Below are 23,751 nucleotides of genomic sequence, written 5' to 3'. Positions count from 1 at the left end.
TCTTTCTCTATATATATTTGTCTCTCTTCTCAGTACACCCTCTCATTATTAAATCTCAGCAGTGTACTGTGTGAGTGACAGATCAGTAAGCGCGGAGCATGAAGAGCTCAGAGAATTTAAAGAAAACGTAACAAGCGAGGCAGAGAGGGAATGGGGAAGAGAGCAAGACAGAGAGTGTGAGAGAGAGAGAGAGAGAGAGCGAGAGAGAGAGAGAGAGAGAGAGAGTGAGTAGTGGATCGGAGTGAGGGAGGGAGAATGTGAGTGAGAGAGGGGCGGAGAACGAGAAAGGATATATTGATACAAAGCACCAGCGGTTTCTTTTCAGTGTGTGTGAGAGAGACCATGAGTGAAGACAAGGTGGAGAACAGTTTCAGATGAAGACTGTCATTGGGTGAGTGGGTGTGCGTGTGTAATGTATGTGTGGATATGAGTCTTGAGTGTTTAAGTGCCTTTATCTTATTGTCCACTCACATACAGTTTTGTGTATCAGCTTGACCACCTGTTAGTGTGTGAGAGAGAGAGAGTATGCGGACATACGCATGTGTATACGTACGTGTATGAACGTGTAAACGTTGGCAATAACATTCATGTACACCTCTTTAAGTGTGAGTGAATACAGGTTGTATGCAGGTGAATATAACCTTCTGAGAGTGTACATTTACCTAAGCATATTTCTATACTATAAGTGTGTTGTGCAGTAGTGGCTGAATTCATTTGCACTTCTGTAACTCTGCATGTGCATGTTAACAACGATGTGTCTCTGTGTTTGTGGCCACTGGTGTGTGTGTGTGTTTGTGATTCAGCCTGACAGCCTTATTGTGCATGTGACAGAGTGTTTTTGTATCTTACTTGTCACACGATGTGTACTATCTGTGTGTATGAACGCATTAGAGTAACTGTGTCACGCATATAATATCGACGTCTTCCGTATGTGTGTGTAGAAAGCACAAATAGTACTGAGATAGTGACGTGTTGTTGTGATGTAAGCTGCCTTTTTCAGCGCAGCACTTCATTTTTAATCCAACAGGCAAAGTAAAATAGCAGAAGCATTTGTGTGAGACATTGTGTAATATTTAATATTTGAAATTAAGTAATAACTATTGTAAAATTAATTAGTGTAGCTTTGCCAGAAATCATACAAAACAAAAGAAAACAATTCTGTGACTTGTAACAATATTATATATTTTTGCTCTTTAGGTTGTGTAGTTCATATTAAGAACTGAAAACTAAAGGTTAAACAAGAACGTGTGAGACAGGAGAGGATGTGGTGTGTTAGAAACAGACAGTATATCTGTGTCCTGTAGGAGGTGGTGTAATCAAAACTGGTAATTAAAGATATTATCGACTGAGAGTCTGTCAAACATCTTTATCTGTCTGGATCAGGGACTGTTTCAGATTCTTCCATTTCACTTGTGCCCTCAAATGTTTTATTTTACTTCTGCTGAGGACAAAAATCAGCATGACAATATTGTCTTTTTTTTTTTTTTTTTTTGGAATTCTGTGGTAAAACTTACCACAGAACATAAATATAAAACTAGATTTTTAATTTTCTGAGGAAAGTTTGAGTGGTGCTTACCTGTGCAAAACTCAATGCTTATGTGTTGTGAGTGGTGCCAAGGTTGTTGTGCAGTTTCTAGGGTGTTCTGGCTGGTTTCTATGGGGTTACATATTGGTCTATGTAAAAGTGTTTTTTTGGGATTTCTTAAAGTAATTCATAATAGAGTTCTAACCCTAACCTAACACTAACCCTAATCACAACATTATAAGCTAAGACAAAAAGACAAAGGTACAAGAATGTGTAGTTAGTTTTTCTTGAGGGCATGAACTAGAATCCCATAAAGCATTGCAAATGATATAATTGACTTAAAAGTTATGGAAATTATAAAACTATTACTGTAAAGTTGTTGATTATAAGTATAAGTAAAAGTGTACTGTACAATATTCAGATATATTGTACATGCATATATAGGAAGTTTGAGAGTGTAGGAAGAACAACTCTTATGCAAGTGAGCTGTCGCTGTTGAGCTCTTTGGCACACTTTGTTTGCCATGATTGGTTGATTTTCCCCCTCAGGATCATGTGAAGTGTAGTTCAGAAGCATATACCATTTATTAACAACCTCAGTGCTTATGATAGGTGTGTTTACAGGATTATGAGTTATCGTTAATAATCAATGTCCATATGGAGAAAATTCATAGGACTTTTACTTACAAAAAGAGACTCCAATCATATCACTAACCTTATAAAAGCTGTTTTATTCTACATGGAGAAGGCAGAGGCTGTCATGTTAAGCCCAAAGTATACTTGGATTTTGTCGTACTCAAACCTGTCAAAAAATACTCCATTTGATGGTGTGTGCATACACAGGCAGTTTGTGCATGCGCGTTATGAATGCTGTGAGATGACAGACAATTTTCCCTCTGAAATTTAAACCCATAAGGATGTCTTTATATTCCTTCAGACTCGAGTTATACAAATGCAGGTATCTCCTGACCTCCTCACACATCCGCTCTTGACGTGCACATCCACTGCTCTTGTTTTTACCTTTGTCTCCTGTTATTTACCTGCGATTACTTCTTCTAGCATTTCTTTGTGACAGCATTGGCTCATATGCGAGTATTGCCACCTTGTGGATCCACTAATTCATGCAAATAATTCCAGATGCATGCTCATTCTAAGCATTCAAAGACACGCAGTTACGAATTATTCACACATCCTCCGTGAGAATGGCGTTAGCAAGGTGCGAGAGGCATGGTTGCGTTGGACGTTCACATTGGCCGAGTCTCTTCCACGAGAAACAGTATCGCCTCTGTGCAGAAAATAAAGTTATCGCTTCTTATTGCTGCTTTAAGGGCAGCAGCGGACAGTCATGTGCACATTATCTTTATCAGCACACTTGGTTGTGATTGGTTGATGTTGTGTCTATACTGTACTCTGATCATATACACAGAGTGGGAAGTGGTCCGGCAGTTTATTCATTCTTTCCTTTAAGTTATTTTATTGAGTTTACTTGCATGCAGACATATAAATTGTAGTGTACTATAGGTTCAGTTTGAATACATTTTATTTGATTTTGTGTCTTTTCTATAATCTGCTAATTTTTGTGTTGTACTGCACCCAAAGCCGCTGAGCTCCGTGTGAGACACGTGGAAAAAATATGCTCAGCGGTGAAATTATCCGCTCACTTCCGCCTCTGGGATGCGTCACCTCATGACTCACGCTTGCCGTGTGAATGGTGTAATCTGATACTATGGCCGGAAATGAGCCGCTCACACCTCGCTCATGCCCCACCCACGGAGGATGTGTGAACCCGGCGCAAGAATAATCCTGCTGCGCGTTCAGTGCTTGAGCACTCTATTGATGATGATATTTACATCACGTGTCCTGTACACGAATGCCGAGCTTCTGACCGAAGAATACTTTGGGATTCATCACATAACCAGCTGAATATTACTCAATCTCAGAAACCACCCTGTTATTGGCCAATTTCACACAGACAGAAGCAACTGAGACAGTCTAAACAGATAGAAGAACAGTGGCAAGTTCTCCAAGAAGCTTAGAACATCATATCTTCCAACAACCAAGAAAAACTGTGTCCTGGTGTAACTAGGAGTTTTGGTGCTGTTTTAAAGGCAAAGGTGGTCACACCGAATATTGATTTGGCTTTTTTATGTTTACTGGATTTTGTATGATGTTAATTGATAAATGAAAACTAACTATGGCATTATTTTTGAAGACATCCTCACTCTGCAACATTTTTCACAAGTGCCTAAAACGTTTGCTCAGTACTGTGTATATATACTGTGTATTTATTATTATTATTTTTTTATAATATGTTTAAAGAACTGTCTCTCTCTGTCCACCACAGTCTTTTCCAGTGGTCCCGATGAGCGTCTCCAAAGCACCTCCGCCCCACTCCCACTTTCCCCCCAACAACCCATCCTCCCATCTCCCCCTGCCTCCGCCCTCCTCTTCTTCCCCCTCCCTGTCCATCCCTCCCTCCGCAGCGGGCCCCCCCAGTCCTGCTGTGCCTCCCCCTCCCTCCCCAGTGAAGATCTCCATGCAGGAGCACTTTGCTATCAACGTGTGTCCCGGCCCTATCCTCCCCATCCCGCAGATCTCTGACTTCTTCCCTCGCTTCCATGATTACCCTATCACGCCCTTCCACCCCGGGAGAAACAAATTCTAAAGGACAAAGACAAGGATGGAGACGGGGATGTAGAGAAAGACCGCAAGAGGGAGAGACAGCAAGATGAGAATGGAGAGTTTGCCGACTCAGATGACGATGACAGTGAGTTTGTCTCGGCAGTAGTGACTTTTTCGCTTTTGGCATTCCTTTGGGTGGGTTACACACAGAAGCCTCATGCTGAATTTACTTGGGGAAAAAAAATAAATACATTTTTGGTAAACATGCTCAAGCCAAGATTTACTTTACAAGATTTGACATTTACTTGCCATTACCTGATACATTTACTGAAAGCAAAATTGTGAGTTTTTCTTGAAATACTGGTAAGGTTTTTTTTCCTCATTCAATTTTCCATTCTTACTCCATTCTAGGCATAAATATAAAAACATTTAGTGAGGTTTATGATTAAAAGAAGAAACAACTATGTGACACGGGTGGAGGGCGGGGCCGGATGGTGATTCTACACACCCGGTCCCTTATCATGCTTACTCGCCGGTTCTCTGACACCCCGTCGCATGGTCCTCGATCACTCCTCCACCCTCTCAGGTGGATGACAGCCGCTCCTCCCCAGGCGGACCAGAGTCAGTCCCACGACCCCCGGCAGACAGAACGCCCCTCCGCGTTCACGGCGACTCGTGGGGACACTCCTCCGCCCCTGGCAGCGGCCCTACCGCTCCAGGCGGTCGGGGAGTCACTTCCATCCTCTGCATTTCTGGGGGATGGCAGGGCTCTCCTCCACCCCGTTCACTGCGTCCAGGCGGTCGGGCTACTCCATCCCCCGGTGGATGGCAGCGGCGCCCCCCTGGGTGGACGGCAGTGTCAAGGACTCCACGACAGGCATCCCTCCTCCCTCCCGGGTTTCGGCACCAGTGTAAAGGGATTTAGATGGGCAAGGAGGAGGCGAGAACCGGTTTGACTATATAAATAATAGTTTAATGAGAAACTTAAACAAAAGATACAAACACACACGACAGATATGCCGTAAACAATCTCTCTCTCCCGCACCATCTTCCGCAGTTGGCCTTTATACCTCTTAGAGGCTTGATTAGCCTGATAAGGGACCGGGTGTGTAGAATCACCGTCCGGCCCCGCCCTCCACCCCGTCACAAACTATTTGCTAATGGGTTTTTATTGTGGTGCAGTAGTGTGTTCTATGGTAGTGTTCAGAATTTTTTCCTTCTAATGAGGAAAGAAAAATAATCTTCATTCAAGATACACTGTCTGAAAATTTAGCTTCTCAAATAAATGTATTTTGTTTTATTGATGTTAAGATAGTTTTACGGAAAAACAAGCAAAAACAAATACTAATTAAAGAATAGTTTTTGCTGTGACATGTCTAAATTTGGCAGGTTGGAATTCGAACCTTGCAAGCTAAATAAAAGTTCTAATATTTTTTTTATAAATTACTATGTTTTTAAAAAGTGTTTTCCCCCGGTCATGTTTTTATCTCGCAAAGGGCACGAGTGATCCGGTACTACCACTAGTGCTCCCTCAAAAAGAGAAAATAAATAAATAGGTTCATTATGCCCCTGTTTACATGTGTTTTTCTCATTTTCTATATCCTACTCTTCTTGTCTGCTCCAAGTAATCCTTTTCCAGATGATTTATACAAAGTAACTGACATTTATATACAGTTATTACAATGGCAATCCCTCTGGAAAAAAACATGGAGCTTTAATCAAGGACACAACAGTGACAGAACATGAATCAGGCCTTGTGGGCTTCACATCTTTTACGGTACTAACCCAGATTGTTAACACTAGACCACACCACCCCTTTGATACCCAATCACCTTCTTTCTTCACATAAGAACATGCTTCTCTATTACATAACACCCCATGTATATGAATCCACTGAAATTCCATTCTGCATCCTTTTTGTTGGATTAACTGATTTTATTCACCCGTAAGCTGCCAATGAAGCATGAGTACTTCCCATTGGCCACTGGCTCCTCATACTGTTTGGTATTGATTGTTTTGTGTGTGTGTGTGTGCTGAGGTACGCGATCTGAGTAATAAATACTTCATTAGTCTCTGTAATGGTGCATAAACACTACAAGTCCCTTTCTACTGAGCCTTGATTAGGTCTTAACTGGCAAGACTGATTCCCGGTTAAGTCGTTTGTGTTGTTATCTGCTGCATTTATTATTATTATTATTATTTTCCAAATGTGTGTAAGTTATTCTTTTGTTTTTTGCAGCTTACCTGGGAACTCTTGAGTTCAATTTGCTGTTTGACCAGGAAAATAACTGCTTGCACTGCACCATCCACAAGGCCAAGGTAGGTACTTACACACACACACACACACACACACACACACACACACACACACACACACACACACACACAGTGTCCCAAACGATACGCTATTCACACTGTGCACTTAAACTATGCGCTTGTCTATTTCAAACTGTGCACTTATGCGACACAATGTGCAGTTGTCTATTTGAAGCTGTTTCTACTATAATATAATTTTTTTTCTTCTTTAATTTATGTCACCTGTTGGTTTATTCAGTGTCAAATCAACCAAATTTCAGAAATGAAGCCTATTTTAATTTTGTTTTTTTTGGACAAGCTTCATACCATGGGACCCACATTTGGTTTTTAACCATTTAAAATGGGGAACATTTGGACATGGACCCACATTAAGAGCCCCATATGTCTTGCATATAACCATATAGAGCCTTAAATATGAAGAGGCAAAAAAGGAAAGTTTGTTCTGTCCCAGAATCTGAAAGGAGATTAAGATATCTTTAATAAAGAATTTAGGTCATTCTAACTTTGGAAAAACGACACAAAAAAGTGTTTGTGGGGGTTATTTTTTCTCTCTATTTTTGGACTCTACATAATGTAATAACTATCTTTGAAAAATAATGATGATGACACCTTTCTATGTTTTTTTTTTTACCCATAGTTTTGCTTCAAAATCATAGGCAAAATTTTCATTTTTAGACCCCTTCACAAAACAAGTGATTACTTCGTAAATATTGATCCATGACATTTAATGGGTCTGTTCCAAAACAAAATTTAGCCTTTCGTTAAGTTTACACAGAATTAAATTAAAAATACATGACATTTTGTACAATTGGTTGTTAATGGATAAACACAGCGTTTTTACCAACGTATTGATGTAGTTACTGCATCTACCCAGTGAAAGCTAACTGCCGAAGCTAAACAGCCAAAACCTGACCACTTGATTTTGCTGGGTTGTGATGTAAACTTTAGTTTATTGGCTTGAGTTAGGACAAGATTTCAATAGGAAATGTCTCTGAAAGAAAACTGTGCTTCTCAAAGCAAAATGTATCTTCACTTGCATTTAAAGTGACACTATGTAACTTTTTGCCCCTTTAGCGTTTAAAGCATAAATCTGTAAGTTACTTGTGGAGGAACATTTTATGTGAGTTGTGTTTCAGCACTGCTCTTCTACGTGGATGAATCTCATGGTTTGAGGACTCTGAGATACAATATTTATGAATAAAACTGTAGTCATGAGACTAAGTTCTATTCATGTTGATGATTTGACGTAAACACGCAAGGATGAATGACGTTTGCCCGCGATTTCCCGCCAAACCCATCCTGACAGCTCTAAATATAAATCATTTTTGTAGGCTCACCTACAATAGGTTAAATGGGTTAAGACAAGGACAGGGTTTTTAACATGGATGTTTTATGTACTCACTCAAAAATACAATTTTGTTAGTTGTTACCAAAGTAATCTTATGTACTGCAGCTTGAAAGGTGCTGTTAGCGATTTTAGCCATGGTCCCTTTGTACAATAGCCCAAAATGACTGACAGGCAGAAAGCACTTCAAAGTCTTCTGATTGGCTGATCAAAGAATGTGTTTGATGCCTGCAGTTATAATTTTGTTTGCTGTTTTCAAAGTCTAGTGCTGTCACAGAGAACTGGGAGTTATTTTTGTACACTTATTTCAGTGATATCTTTCAGGGAGTTGGAATTTTTTCTCCATACCATTCCATAACATTTTTTAATGCTCACAGCACGAACACCATTTTAATCCATAGTTTACCTTTAGCAAAAAACAGTAATGTTACAGTTTTGACTCTAATGTCACTTTTGTCAGCCTACAGTATACAAATCAAGATATTATATCCATCTTTGAGTGTTTATATGCCTTGAAGGATATATGATCTATCAACCTATCACCCCATCAGGACATGTGTGTACATTGCATGTGACATAAAGTCTATGTGCTTTTGTGTGTTTGTTTGTGTCCACAGGGACTAAAGGCCATGGATTCCAATGGACTGGCTGATCCATATGTGAAACTCCACCTCCTGCCTGGAGCAAGCAAGGTCACTGCAACCTTCTCGCACACAAACATGCCACCATGCACACAGCATGGTTCAACTCTCGCTGCACCATCAGCAGAAGTTGCTTACGATTGCCTGATGCACCCACACACATTAACACGTGCATTCCACACGACACACAGGCATGAGTTGCGCTTACATGGAAGGCAGGGCTGCCTGTGAGCACTGGAGCTGTTCATACAGAGAACATGTGGATGAAACTGGTACATTTAGTGAGCGTTCTAGCTATTGGTGATGAATTATTCTCTCTCTCTCTTAAAGCGATAGTTCACGCAAAAAAAGGAATTCTGTCATCATTTACACACCCTCATGTTCCAAACCCATATGACATTCTTTCTACTGTGAAACACATAAAAAATATATTAGGCAGAATGACAGCCTTAGGGGTCGTTAAGACAGAAACGTTCTTGTGCTAAAAAAGAGCGCAGGTGTCTCGAGATGGGACTAGCATGCGTTTACATAGAAAAACAATGGAAAAAGAGTGCAGACAGACACAATAACACATTTGGTGTGATAGGCCCCTTACTCACCATTCTCTTTCATTACATCTTTTTTCCATTCAATGAAAGTGAATGGTGAATGAGGCTGTTATTCTGCCTAATATCTCCTATGTGTGCTCCACAGAAGAAATAACCTTTAAGAACTCTTTAAGACTTTTTTTACACCAAGTAAAAAGATTGAAAATGCAAATTAACTGTTTAGGTCCAAGATTATAACTTGAATGCAACTTATTGAAATATTTACAATACATATAGCAATGCCTACTCTTCCATTTATTTAAAAAAATAGTAAGCAGTATACAGTATATACTGCACAGTATTCAGTAAGGGTTAAGCTAGTATTCTGTTACGAATATTTAATGAACGCTCCAGCTCTTGGTGGTGAATTATTCTCTCTTTAATTTCCTTTCATTTTCACTGCATGTAATGAAGGCACGGCACTCTAATCTGTTTAAAGCAAGGCAAGCACAGACAGGAAGCTCTGAGATGACTGAGACACCAGAAGTGACTTGTCCTGTCCTGTCTCCAGTGGTTTTTACTCTTCATTGTCCTCTTACGGTCTCTCTCTTTCATCCAAATCTCTGCCACTATCTCTCTGTCTGTCACCTCATGACCCTTTTTGACCTTGGAATACCAACACAGCTTGAGTGCTGGAAAGGAGGGAGAGATGGAAAAGGAGAGAGACAGAAGAGGGGGAACAGCAGCAGGTGGTTGTCATGGAAACAGTGCGGATTGTTATACGACTCACGTCAACAGAGAAGCGTGTATAAACGAGAGGCAGAGAGAGAGAAAGTAAGAAACGTCACATCTTGCGTATGCTGCCATGTGCCAGCCTGGTAATTATCGACCACAAGGGTTACAGACACCTCCAGGCTTTTAAAAGGTGTGTGAGCCAGAGGTGATGGAAGTGTACACCGTACGCCCTCCGTCAGACAGATGCCACACATAAAGAAAACATAAGTGGACATGCTGCACCATTTATGTCATATACTTCAGTTGAATCAACTACCGTGCTAGCACAAATGCTGTTTGTTATAGAAACTTTTTTGTTTTGTTTTTTAATTTGTGAAAAGTTTTTGAAAATATTTTCATCTAACATACTTTCAGTGTTAGTTGTAAAAAAGTGATAATTATTTAATAAAAGGGTTAGTTCACCAAAAAATTAAAATTACCTCATCATTTGCTCATGCTCATACCATTCCAGATGTATGGTTTTCTTTCTTCTGATGTACTTATCCTCTTGTTTAGTTGTACATCTGGTCTTCCATATCTCTTTCTGTCCTTGTTAGAGCCAGTTGTCCTTTGTCTTTGAAGACTGTAGAGTACACCTTTGTATGAAATCTTCAGTTTTTTGTCAATTTCAAGCATTCAAACGTCAAAACAATGATTGGCTTTCAAGTTTCTAGAGAAAACTGTTTCTTTTATGCCATTTTTGACCTTAAGACATGCCAGTCTATTGCATACTGTGGCAACTCAAAAACAAACACAAAGACAATGTGAAGCTTCATTGAATGAACCAAATATCTTTCAACTGTGTTTGAAAATAATGGCTAGTGATTTTCTAGTACCAAATTAGAATTTAGCACGATTACTCAAGGATAAGTTGTTGGAGTAATGACTGCAGGAAATGGGGCCTGTCTAGATTTGATAAAAAATTACTTTTTCAAATAGTGATGGTGCTGATTTTTTTACATCAGTAATTTACCGACTATACTTTGTGATCAGTTGAATGCCACTTTGGTGAATTAAAATAGCAATTTCCTTCCAAAACTTCAAAATCTGTACATCTATCCATCCATCCCCAATTCCGAAAAAGTTGGGACCGTATGAAAAATGCTAATAAAGTGATTTGTAAATCATATTCACCCTTTGCTATATTGAAAACATTACAACTAAATATTATATGATGTTTTACCTTGTGATTTTCATTGTTGTTGTTAAGACTAATAACAATTTGACTAGTTCAAATAACAAGGCAATGTGAAACAGATGTTAAACAGGTGAGGCAATCGTGTCATAGTATATAAGGAGTCTCCAAAAACAGCCTAGTCCTTCAAGAGCAAGGATCATTTGAGACTTGTCAATTTTCCAATAAATGCTTCAGCAAATAATCCAGCACTTTGAGAACAATGTTACCTAAAGTTAAATTGGAAGGATTTTTGGCAGCTCACCCTATACCCTTTAAAGGGCAAGACGAAAACCATTTCTGAATGCGCATGTTCTTGCTTTCAAAACACTTGAAGGAGCGCAAATGCGAACTAAGGGATCTCAAGATGTGTTTAAAGATTGAGTATTAAACTATATTTAACTCGACACAGTGACCTAAAGATTTTATTTTTATGAAGCAACACACCCGAGACGCGACACAAGCATGTCTGACACAGGTCGTACGGTCTTTACCTCATACATATTTAATTACCAACAAGGTTAAGGAGGTGTCCTTTAAACTGTTACACCGTTTTTACCCAGTCAATCTTTATTTAAGAAACATGCTCCCTGAAATAGATCCACTTTGCTCCTTCTGTAATGCTGTAGATGAATCTGCCCCTCACCTTTTTTGGGAATGTGTCCACGCTGTAGTATTTGGGAGAAACTTTGTTTGTTTTTACGTACCTCTATTTTAACTAGTTTTTCTTTGCTATATAAAGACGTTTTATTTGGTTTTCACAGTTTTGATAACTTAAGTTAATATTTTCTGATTAATCTGTTTATTTTTCTTGTCAAGTTTTTTATACATAAGTGTAAATTTATGTCTATAAAGCCCCTATTTGCACTTTTTTGTAAAGACTTGAAATATTATTTAAATACTCTTTGTACCTCCAACAACTCCAAAGCATTGAAAACGTATCGGTTACCTAACGTAACCTCGGTTCTCTCTAGATGAGGGAACGAGTATTGCGTAAGCTAGCTTACGCTACGGGAAAGATTCATCTTTTCTGAGATATTGAAGCCAAAAATTATCCTTAATTTTTGTATCCATTATCAGCGCAGTCGCGGCGGCTGCAGACCTTGAGCGGGCTATCTAGTGAGCTCATAGGTTGCTCTGCGGCAACTGCTGCAGCCTATAGACGAGCTTGGGCGAACTCGCATCCAATGAGAGGCGTCCGCGCGCTCACTGCATCAAAGCCCGCCAAAATGGGCGTGACTAGAGTGCATATAAGCGTAGTTACGTAGGCTGGAACCCTGGTTTTCATTGACTGAAGCGAAAAGTAAGCTGGTGGCGCGAGCACGGCTGGCTACGCAATACTCGTTCCCTCATCTAGAGAGAACCGAGGTTACGTTAGGTAACCGATACGTTCTCTTACGAGAGGTTCTCTCGTATTGCGTAAGCTAGCTTACGCTCACGGGAACCCATTGTCAGCGCCGTCGCGCCAAGCATCCACTGTATGAGCCCCAGGGAATTAAGGGGGACCGGGGAGCCCTTATGAGTGGGGAAATAATATTTGGCCGGCAAGAATGCGGGTCATTGATTGTGTAATACATAAGCACATAGTGGGAAGGGAGCGACAGGCGGCGGTGCGGTCTGTGTGGAATGTGACCCATCAGTGCAGCTCACCAGGGGAGCTGTAGCGTATTAAACCGCTAGTAATTTTGCCTGCAGAGCGGCACTTCCATATTGTAAAATCTGACAAAGGTGGAGGAAGTCCATCCGCTGCCACACATATGTCGTGAATGGAAATCCAGCTGGACCATGCCCACGAGGATGCCATGCCTCTAGTGGAGTGAGCCCTAATGCCCAGCGGGCATGGCAGATCTTTGGCGCGTATGCAGCATCAATAGTGTCCACTATCCATCTAGATAGTGTCTCTTTCGAGGGCGAGACCTTTGGTGCGCCCTCGAGCGAAACAAAAATCTGCTCAGAGCGTCTGAACGCGGCGGGCGCGCAGTATACAATCTCAGTGCTCTGACCGGGCAAAGGAGATTGGCGTCGCGTTCAGCTATCGGGTGTTGGTAGCGCCGATAGGGAAATGACCTGTGCTCTGAAAAGAGTACCGATCACCTTGGGAACATAGCCGTGTCTAGGCTTTAAAATGACCTTGGAGTCACTTGGTCCAAACTCAAGACACGCAGCGCTGACAGACAGCGGCGTGAAGGTCTCCCACACGTTTGACTGATGACAGGGCAGTCAGAAAAGCGGTTTTGAGTGAAAGGTATTTCAAATCCACGGATTGAAGTGGTTCGAAAGGGGGCTTTCATAGTTTCGAGAACTATAGAAAGATCCCAGATAGGAACCGATGGGAGCGGGGGGTTCATCCTTCTAGCTCCCCTGAGGAAGCGGATGACCAGCTCGTTTTACCCCATGACTGGCCGTGCAGGGGTTCAGCGAAGCGCCGCAGCGGCCGCCACATACACTTTGGCGTGGATGGGGATCTGCCCTTATCCAGCAGCTCTTGTAGGAATCTGAGCAGCGGCGACACCCCACATGTCCGCGGGTCCAGGTCTCTGTCGGTGCACCATTTTGAGAACACAGACCATTTTGGCGCATAGAGTCTTCTCGTGGAAGGGGCTCTAGTGTGTATGATGGTGTTTATTACTCCTTCTGGCAGAGCGACGGGTAGTCGTTGATCACTCACGCATGCAGCCCAGCGCTCTGGGTGGGGATGCCAGATTGTGCCGCTGAGCTTGAGAGAGGAGATCTGCTCTCACTGGGATGGGCCCGCGGCTGTCAGTGACAGCTGCGTAAGCTCCGGGAACCATGTCTGATTCTCCCAACGCGGGGCTATGAGGAGCACCGAGTGGCGCGTTCCCTGATCCTCTGCATTACCTGTGGCAATAGCGAGGCGGGAGGGAAGGCGTAAAGCGGGCGTCTGGGCCAGTCCTGGGCCAGCGCGTCCTCGCTTTCGAGAAAAATATTGGGCAGTGAGAGTTCTCTTTGGGCGCAAAGAGGTCTATCTCTGCTCTGCCGAATAGGTGCCATAGCGTCTGGACTGTTTGAGTGTGCAGGGACCATTCCCTGGGGAATATTGTCTCTGGACAGTCTGTCGGGCCGTCGTTCAGGTGGCCTGGCGCGTCGCGTCGCCCTCAGCGGCGCAGGTGGCACTGGGACCAACTCAGTATGCGTTTAGATCAGATGGAAGAGGTTCCTGGATCTGACACCGCCCTGGCGGTTTAGGTAGGATACCACAGATCTGTTGTCGAGCGGACCAGGGCGTGGTGACCCTGAATGACCGGGAGAAAGCGCGCGGCGTGCTCGACCGCTATCATTTCCAGACAATTTATGTGAAGGAGCTTTTCCTGAACTGACCATAGGCCGAAACCGGAGAGCCCTCGCGGACCGCGCCCCAACCCATGTTGGGCGCGTCTGTCGAGATGACTTTCGGCGAGATACAGCTCCCATTGTCACTCCCGCTGATACCATTAGGCCACTGTCCAGGGCTGCAGAGCTGATATACAGGTCTGAGTCACCTTGATGGGCTGGCGGCCTGTGGCCCAAGCCCGGCGAGGCAGCGGTGTTTAGCCAATGCTGAAGCGGAGCATGTGCAGTAAACCCAGCTGAAGTACTGCTGCGGCTGAGGCCATGTAACCTAGCACTCTCTGGAATTTCTTCAGAGCGTGAGGCTGTTCATCTGAAAAGATGCGGCTAGTCAGCTGAACACGGCGCTGCTGTGTAGATAAGCGAGCCGTCATTGCCACAGAGTCTAGTTCTATTCCAAGGAAGGAAATTGTCTGACTGGGCTGTAGTGAGCTCTTGGTCCAATTGACTGCAAGACCCAAACTGTTCAGATGGCTGAGGAGAACTGCTCTGTGAGACAGAAGCTCCATATGTGACTGTGCCATAATCAGCCAGTCGTCCAAATAGTTCAAAATTCGCAAACCCTGACTCCACAGGGGTGCGGCGCCGCATCCATGCGCTCGTGAAAGTGCGAGGTGCTAAGGACAGGCGAGCGGGAGGGCGGTGTATTGATAAACCTGGCCGTCGAGGCGAATCTCAAGAATGGCCTGTGGCGGGGATTTATCTGAATCTGAAAGTATGCATCTTTCAGATCGAGAGAAATAAACCAGTCTCTCTGGCGCACATCTTGAGGAGTTTCCTGATTGTAAGCATTTTGAGCGGTCTTTTTGCAAGCACCTTGTTCAAAACCCTGAGATCTAATATGGGTCTGAGGCCGCCGTCTTTCTTGGGAACAAGAAAATAACGGCTGTAAAGCCCGACTTCGCTCAGAGAGGGTGGCACTTTCTCTATGGCCCTTTTGCACAGAAGGCTTGCTATTTCTGAGCGAAGCATGCACGCTGCTTCCGTGTTCACAGTGGTTTCGAGCAGCTCTGAGGCGAGGAGGCGGCGATCGAACTGTAGCAAATAGCCCTGTTGTATTGTGCTTAACACCCACTTGGATATCCCTGGAATAGCTTCCCACGCTTTGAAGCGTAGCGCTAGAGGGTGAATGGCCAATTCAGCTCTGATTGCCGCACACAGAGCTGAACAAAATGTGTGGCGCGTTTAGTGTGTTCATGCATGATTGCTCGCAGACAGCATGAACAGGCTGTTTTGTGAGTGACTTCCGATTGGAATGAATGGGGAAAGAGTCACATCTGTTACGTGATCGCTAAGCATAGTCATGAGCACGGGACTTACACACAGAGGAATGTTTGCTGGCCGTGTAACAGAGCGGGCAGAGAATGAAGCGCGCGCGTATTAGTGGAGCATTTATTGACTCTAGCGCTCGGCGGTTCAGTAACCGCTTTATGTGGCGTGCTCTGGTGGGGACACGAGACATGCAGTGCTTGTGTGCAGAAGTGAACACTGGATTGTGGGCACATTTTCTACACATAGGGCTGGTGGCGTGTGACAGAGCTGACCAGAGAATGGAGCGCACGCGCATTTGTGAGCGCCTTCATTGACTCTGACGCTTCGGCGGTTCAGTAACCGCTTTATGAGGCGTGCTCTGATAGGGAGCGCGGGATGTGTTATGCTTGTGTGTAGAGGCGAACACTGGGTTGTGGGCACATTTTCTACACATAAGACATGTTTGCTCTTTACAAGATTTATTTGAGTTGCCGTGAGCGGCGTTTGAGTCTGAGCAAGCGGGCAGTGTTACCGGCTTGTTGGCTGCTAAATTCACCACTGTAGTAGCCTGAGAGAAGGGGACTGACAGGGGCAAAGCTTTGACGGTGGTCGGCCGCGGCGGGACTGAGCCGTCGTTTGTTCAACAAAGTTAGGAAGACTCGATTGCTCTGGTTTCAGCGTTACCTTAAATCGAGGCCAGCGGGGCGGCGGTCTGCGGCGGCTGTCTGGCGCTGATCGAGGCGGCCGCCCTGTCGGCGCTGAGAAGTCTGAGATTGTTGAGCTGGAGCTGTGAAGAGGCTCGTGCAGGAGGCTGATCACGTGGCGGCCTGCAGAGGAGTTAGCGCGACGAGGCAGAAAGAGATTCATGGCTTGTGTGGCTTTTTGGACCTCTGAAAACCGGTCAATGATACCACTCACCGCGGAGCGAAGAGACCGGATGGAAGGCGGTGCGTTGAGGAACGTAGAGCACTCTGCTTCTCCCATGTCGGCTAGCGTTAACCACAGATGTCTCTCGGTCACAGTCAGCTCGGCCATGCACTTCCCTATAGCTTGGGCTGCAGCTTTGGTAGCCGGAGGCCGAGGTCCGTAGCACTCCGTATGTCTGCAACCGCCTCTGGATGCCTACTTTCCTCATCCCACTCCCGCAGAAGGTCCGCTTGGAGGATCTGTAGGGCTGGCCATAGAGTGCAGAGCAGATGCAGCTTGGCGGCGGCGGAATAGGCGCGCCAACACAGGCGGAAGTTGTTCTGCAGGCCTTAGGCGGGAGCACTGGTTTAGACCGCCATCTCGCGGAGGGCGGGCAAAGGTGTGCTGCTACCGCATCCTCGACCGGAGGGATGGAGCGTAGCCCTTCTCAGTAGCGCCGTCCACGAAGCAAGAGAGGTGGAGGCGTGGGATCGGACCCTGGCGAGAAAGCGCGTTCCATGATTTGGAAAGCTTCGGCGTGGAGTTCGGCAGGAAGGGAGCGGCCGGGTAGCGGATGCTGCTGCGGCGGCTCTGTGAAAGCAGCCGTCAAGTCTGTTGGGTGCCTGCTCAAGGGCGGTGACCAGTCGAGCCCGAGTCGGTCAACGGCCTGTGTGAGGGCGTGTTAGTTCCCCGCCGACTCGGCGCGGGTCCTGCTGGATTCCTGGGCCGAGGAGGAGCGTGTGAGCCTGACCACTCCTCGCTGTCGAAGCCATGATGGAACAGCCCTTATCCTCCGCTTCTTCGTCCGAGATGGCAGCAGAGCAGCCGCTCGGCGGCAACTACGCGTGGTGGGCGGGGAGGGTGAAGGCGATGCTTTCGAGGGATGGGCTCGGCGAGGCAATCGCTTCTACCATTGTTTCCGGCAGCCTTTGAGGCGGCTTTTTTCTGCGTGGCTGAGCGGAAGGCGGCGGCGGCTTCGGTCCTGGCGCTTGAGTCGAGCCCGCAGGGTCGACATCGGCAGCTCCTCGCAGCAATCGCATCCGCCTTGGCGGGCGAGCTCTGCATGCCCCAGTCCCAGGCAGAGAGCGCCAGATGATGTGGCGGTCTCGGTGCTGAGAGGAGCGCGGCATGAGGCGCAAGTGGAGTGAGGCATCTTAAAAAGACGCTCGTACTCTTTTGTGAAGTTCTTAAGAACTAGCTTGCTTTTAAAAAGGATCGTCGCTGGATGGCGTAGCTTCGCAGGGCGGCTGAAGGTGGCGAAGACGGCCGGCTTCTTCGGCGCTGTCCACGCTTGCTTGATGCCCCTCGAGCGGCGCGCGGCTTCCAGTTCAGTGATGCGAAGAGCTTCGCTGAAGAGATGAAAATCAGGGTTCCAGCCTACTGAACTACGCTTATATGCACTCTAGTCACGCCCATTTTGGCGGGCTTTGATGCAGTGATGCGCGGACGCCTCTCATTGGATCGCGAGTTCAGCCCAAGCTCGATCTATAGGCTGCAGCAGTTGCCGCAGAGCAACCTATGAGCTCGCTAGATAGCCCGCTCAAGGTCTGCAGCTGCCGCACTGCGTTGACAATGGATACAAAAATTAAGGATAATTTTTTGGCTTCAATATCTCAGAAAAGATGAATCTTTCCCGTAGCGTAAGCTAGCTTACGCAATACGAGAGAACCTCTCGTAAGAGAACCATTGGGCTACAGTATATATAACTGTATTACCATCTGATGCCACAGTATTTTTAAGCAGAGGTGTATAGTAACAAAGTACAAAAACTTTGTTACTGTACTTAAGTACAGCTTTTTAATATTTGTACTTTTCTTGAATATACTTTCACTTTACTACATTTTGAAGAGAAGATTGATACTTTTACTATAAATTTCTCCAGACACATTCGTTTCTTTTGCGACTGAACACCGCAAAAAAATAAGTACTTGCAAAAATGCATGTAGATCGGGGATAGTGATATGTGATTCATTCAAAAAGAATCATTTGTGTCTAATCTTTTAAATTTGATTCCTTTGAACTGAACAAAAAGATTCAAAAAGCGGTCTGAATGATTCGTTTTGCGAATCATGTATCTGAATCAAAATCACAAGCGTAGTGTGCGCAAGATTACGTGTCGTCAGACAAGACAGTAAACTGCACGTGTGAGGATTTGTTTTTTTTATAAATGTATACGTTTATGCTTAAACATTATGAAAGCTGTGAAATAATGTTAAAGTTATGTGCGATCAGTCTCCCGCCTGTCCTGGAGACCTGTTCATATAAAAGTCAATAACATGCGTTTACATTTTCCATTTAAACAAGGTATGATGTGTATGAATAATTACCAGCGCTTATGAAAATGTCCAACAATATACATTTTTATATTTTACGAAGATGTGAATGGTCTTTGCCAAAGCAAAACTAGTTTTCTGGTGGTTGTTAAAGTGTTATATTTGCTTAGTAGCACATTATTCTGCCAAATGCATAAATGTAAATTTATGCAACCGTATGTGGTAACTAGGGTTTTTTGGATGGTTGCTAGGTCATGCTATGCCGTTATCAAGGTGATCTCTGCTGTGTGTTTTGGCGCAATGCTACAGTATGTGGTTGCCAGGCTGTTACTAAGCTGTTGCTAAGTTGTTCCCTTCCGAGGGAACTCGCACTGCGTCGTCGAAAACGACTCTTTGGGGAACGCTCCTTAGCGTGCGCCTCTGAATTATGAATGAAACTATTCCAATCTTGATTGGTGTTGCGTCATGACGTAACATGTGACGGCATAACCGGATGCATAAAAGTGACGCCGGCACACAAACACATTAGCTTTTCGCTCTTCAGCAAGCGCTCTATGTGTATTGTTTGTCTTATTTGGTGTTGTTTGTCTGATTTAAAAATATTATGGCCACCCAACAGTTCATGAAGTGCGTGCACCCCTGCCCTCGTTTCATTACGGGTAGGGACACGCACGCTTTATGTGTGAATTGTTTGGGAGCGCAGCACGCACAGGCAGCTCTCGAGGGATCTGCCTGTGAAAGTTGTGAAGCACTACCCATGAGAGTGCTGCGCTCCCGGTTGGCGTGCTTTGATGATCACGGTCAGGCTCGCGTTCCCCACGGATCTGGTCCCGCGTCTGTTGAGGCAGCGCGGCGGTTGAGATCGTGGGGTTCGCAGCGGGATCTTGCAGATGAGAATGAGACTGCTGCGGCACTTTCTCATTCTTCGTTTGAGGATCCCGAGCCTACTGTGAGTGGTGCAGAAGCCCGCGTCGCGGCTTCTTCTGCCCACGATCAGGTCCCAATGCTTGAGCTCTCTTCTTCCGGTGGCCACAGAGAGGCATCTGTGGCTGAATTTATCGGGGATAAAGGAAAAGGTTAGATCTTTTCTGCTTGATGCTTCCCCCGTAAGGTAAGTCTAAATTGAGTAGGGCAAGCAGATCAGCCCCAGCCATCAGTCAGCTCCTCGCACCACAGAGTTCCCCGCTGCAGAGCAACCAAGGTTGTTCTCGCAGCGGCGTCCTCAGGGAATCGGTGTCGGTTTCCCGCCATCTCTGACGCTTCGGGCCACATCAATTTCCAGCGAACGCACACCGTGCCGTTCGTGTCAAAAAAAAAAAAAAAGTATCCATTGTGGTCACAAGAACCGTATCGACTAAATCCTGCCGGTCTCTCGCTTCAGGAAGTCGAGAACAGTGCTCGGGAAACACCCGAGACCAGCCTCAAGAGGCTGGTTCCCTTAGTAGAAGCTTCGGGAAGGAGGTCCTACCAAGGTGGTAGAACCTCGGAGGGCTGTCCCCCCTCCCACTGCAGAGCAACCGAGGTTGCTCTCGCAGCAGAGTCCTCAGGAAATCGGTGTCGGTTCCCGCCGTCTCTGACGCCTCAGGCCACAGCAATTTCCAGCGGACGCACGCCGTGCCGTTCGCGTCAAAAAAAAAAAAAAAACAAGCATCAATTGTGGTCACAAGAACCGTATCGACTAAATCCTGCCGGTCTCTCGCTTCAGGAAGTCGAGAACGGTGCTCGAAAAACACCCGAGACCAGCCTCGAGAGGCTGGTTCCCTTAGTAGATTTTGTAGAGGCATGGAATCATCTTCCCAACATATCTGCATGGGTCCTGCATATAATAAAATCAGGGTACAGACTGCAGTGGTTCCGGAGCAGACTCAGGTGATGGAACAAGAAGTGCAATCTCTGCTGCTAAAGGAGGCCATAGAACGTGTTCCTCATGCAGACAGGGAGTCCGGATTTTACAGCCGGTACTTTATAGTTCCAAAAAAGGATGGGGGGTTGAGGCCGATTTTAGATCTCAGAGTTTTGAACCGGCCTTTGAGGAGGTTCAGGTTCAAAATTCTTACTATTCCTGCCATCGTGAGCCAGATCAGATCCGAGGATTGGTTTGTCACGATAGATCTAAAAGACGCCTATTTACATGTATCCATCCTTCCATGTCACAGGAGGTTCCTGAGGTTCGCTTTCGGGGGCGAAGCTTACCAATATCGGGTTCTTCCGTTCGGCCTAGCACTCTCTCCCCGCACATTCACCAAATGTATGGATGCAGCTCCTGCTCCTCTGAGACTTCAGGGCATCCGCATACTGAATTATATCGACGATTGGCTCATTCTGACCCAGTCTCGAGAAATGGCCGTTCGGCATCGAGATGTCGTCCTTGGCCACATTCGAAGTTTGGGGTTGAGACTCAACACAAAAAAAAGTGTGTTACAACCATCCCAGTGCACAACGTTTCTGGGTGTTGTGTGGAACTCGGTTTCGATGCAGGCACGCATGTCTCCTGCACGTATCGAGTCCGTTCTGGCGATGGTGTCCGGGTTAAAGCTAGGCCAGGCTTTCGCTGTAAAGCAGTTTCTAAGACTGCTTGGCCTCATGGCAGCGGCATCCAACTTTATACCTTTGGGCCTTCTACACATGAGGCCCCTCCAGTGGTGGCTGAAAGCCAAGGGGTTTTTTCCCCCAAGGGGAATCCATTTCGTAAAATCAGAGTAACGCGCAGATGCCTTCGTTCTCTGCTAATATGGACGAAACCTTGGTTCCTGTCCCAAGGGCCAGTGTTGGGAGCGTCATGTCGCCGGAAACCGCTTCGACAGACGCCTCCCTCACTGGCTGGGGCGCTGGTCATGGACGGCCGCTTTGCCAGGGGTCTGTGGCAGGACCATCATCATTCTTGGCACATAAACTGTCTAGAGATGTTGGCTGTGTTCAGGGCTCTGAGGAGCTTCCTTCCAGACATCTAAGGTTACCATGTCCTAGTACGTTCGGACAATACATCAGTGGTAGCTTATCTGAACCGACAAGGGGGACTCAGATCGCGCCTCTGTGCAGACCGGCGCATCAGATAATTTCTTTGGTCCCAAGGGAAAATACTGTCTATCAGAGCATGTATGTTCCGGGGGTTCAGAATCAGGGAGCAGACATCCTGTCGAGGCAGGGGCTGAGGCCCGGGGAATGGAGACTTCATCCAGAGGTGGTGAAGTTGATATGGGACAAATTTGGACCATCGAAAGTGGATCTATTCGCATCTCGAGAGACGTCCCACTGTCCATTTTGGTTCTCCCTCTCACATCCAGCCCCACTGGGGAAAATACTGTCTATCAGAGCATGTATGTTCCGGGGGTTCAGAATCAGGGAGCAGACATCCTGTCGAGGCAGGGGCTGAGGCCCGGGGAATGGAGACTTCATCCAGAGGTGGTGAAGTTGATATGGGACAAATTTGGACCATCGAAAGTGGATCTATTCGCGTCTCGAGAGACGTCCCACTGTCCATTTTGGTTCTCCCTCTCACATCCAGCCCCACTGGGGAAAATACTGTCTATCAGAGCATGTATGTTCCGGGGGTTTCAGAATCAGGGAGCAGACATCCTGTCGAGGCAGGGGCTGAGGCCCGGGGAATGGAGACTTCATCCAGAGGTGGTGAAGTTGATATGGGACAAATTTGGACCATCGAAAGTGGATCTATTCGCGTCTCGAGAGACGTCCCACTGTCCATTTTGGTTCTCCCTCTCACATCCAGCCCCACTGGGATTGGATGCCATGGTACAGGCCTGGCCGAGGCTTCGCCTGTACGCATTTCCCCCGATCGCTGTGCTCCCGGGAGTCCTGGAAAGGGTCCGCCAAGAGGGCATCAGTCTACTTCTGGTTGCCCAATGTGGCCGGCCCGAGTATGGTTCTCAGACATAATCTCACTCCTGATAGCTCCGCCATGGCAGATTCCTCTGAGGAGGGATCTGTTGTCTCAGGCAGGGGGCACAGTTTTCCACCCTCGTCCAGAGCTGTGGAAACTGTGGGTCTGGCCCCTGAGGGGGTTCAGTACCTAAATGCTGGTCTATCAGCGGGGGTGGTTGAAACCATACTTAACTCTAGGGCTCCGTCTACTATGAGATTATATGGCCTCAAGTGGAATGTGTTCTCCACTTGGTGTAGAGAACATGAAGTAGATCCAGTTAACTGCCCGGTGGCTTCAGTTCTGGAGTTTCTTCAAGATCGTTTCTCTGCGGGTCTCTCCCCTTCCACACTTAAGGTGTACGTGGCTGCCATTTAGGCTTTCCATGCACCATTGAGTGCTGGGCCTCTGGGGAGAGGTCTGTTTTGGGTCACCTAAGAAGGGGCTCCCTGCTTCGAAACAAACCATTAGTAATTGGATTGTTCAGGTGCAATTTGCCTTCACCTTTGGCCATAAGGGCTCATTCAACTAGAGGCATGGCGTCCTCTAGGTCTCTCTTATCGGGAGTGCCCCTCCAGGAGATCTGTGAGGCAGCCGGTTGGGCTACCCCGCACACTTTCATCAGGTTTTCTGCACCTCCCTAGTACGCCTGGCGCACGTGTGCTCTCGTCCTAGCTGAGTGCCTGAGTTCAGTTTCGCTCTAGGGCAGGCCTTTTTCGGCGCGTGGCCTAGTGGGCATTCGTTCCCCAAAGAGTCGTTTTCAACGACGCAGTGTGAGTTCCCTCGGAAGGGAACGTCTCGGGTTATGACTATAACCCTTGTTCCCTGAGAAGGGAACGAGACACTGCGTCGTCCTGCCACGCCCCTCAATGCCTGAGAGCGGCTTGCGGTTATGCCGTCACATGTTACGTCATGACGCAACACCAATCAAGATTGGAATAGTTTCATTCATAATTCAGAGGCGCACGCTAAGGAGCGTTTCCCAAAGAGTCGTTTTCAACGACGCAGTGTCTCGTTCCCTTCTCAGGGAACAAGGGTTATAGTCATAACCCGAGACGTTTGCTATGTTTTGCACATTGCTTTGCAGTTGACAGGGTGTTTTAGGTGGTTGTAAGGTTGTTGATATGCTGATAAGTTGTTTTAACTGTGTTTCAGCACATTGCTCTGCAGTTG

At 46.0% G+C, this 23,751-nt stretch overlaps 1 pseudogene; it reads left to right on the top strand.

The window, feature by feature from the left end:
- The first annotated feature begins 250 nt into the window (after positions 1–250).
- The window catches only part of LOC127630950 (double C2-like domain-containing protein beta), a 67,381-nt pseudogene continuing 43,880 nt past the window's right edge, over positions 251–23,751 (top strand).

The sequence above is a fragment of the Xyrauchen texanus genome, chromosome 37 (assembly GCF_025860055.1).
Source record: "Xyrauchen texanus isolate HMW12.3.18 chromosome 37, RBS_HiC_50CHRs, whole genome shotgun sequence".
Lineage (NCBI taxonomy): Eukaryota > Metazoa > Chordata > Actinopteri > Cypriniformes > Catostomidae > Xyrauchen > Xyrauchen texanus.
The sequence above is the reverse complement of the archived record's forward strand: the minus strand, read 5'-3'. Positions and strand labels throughout refer to the sequence as shown.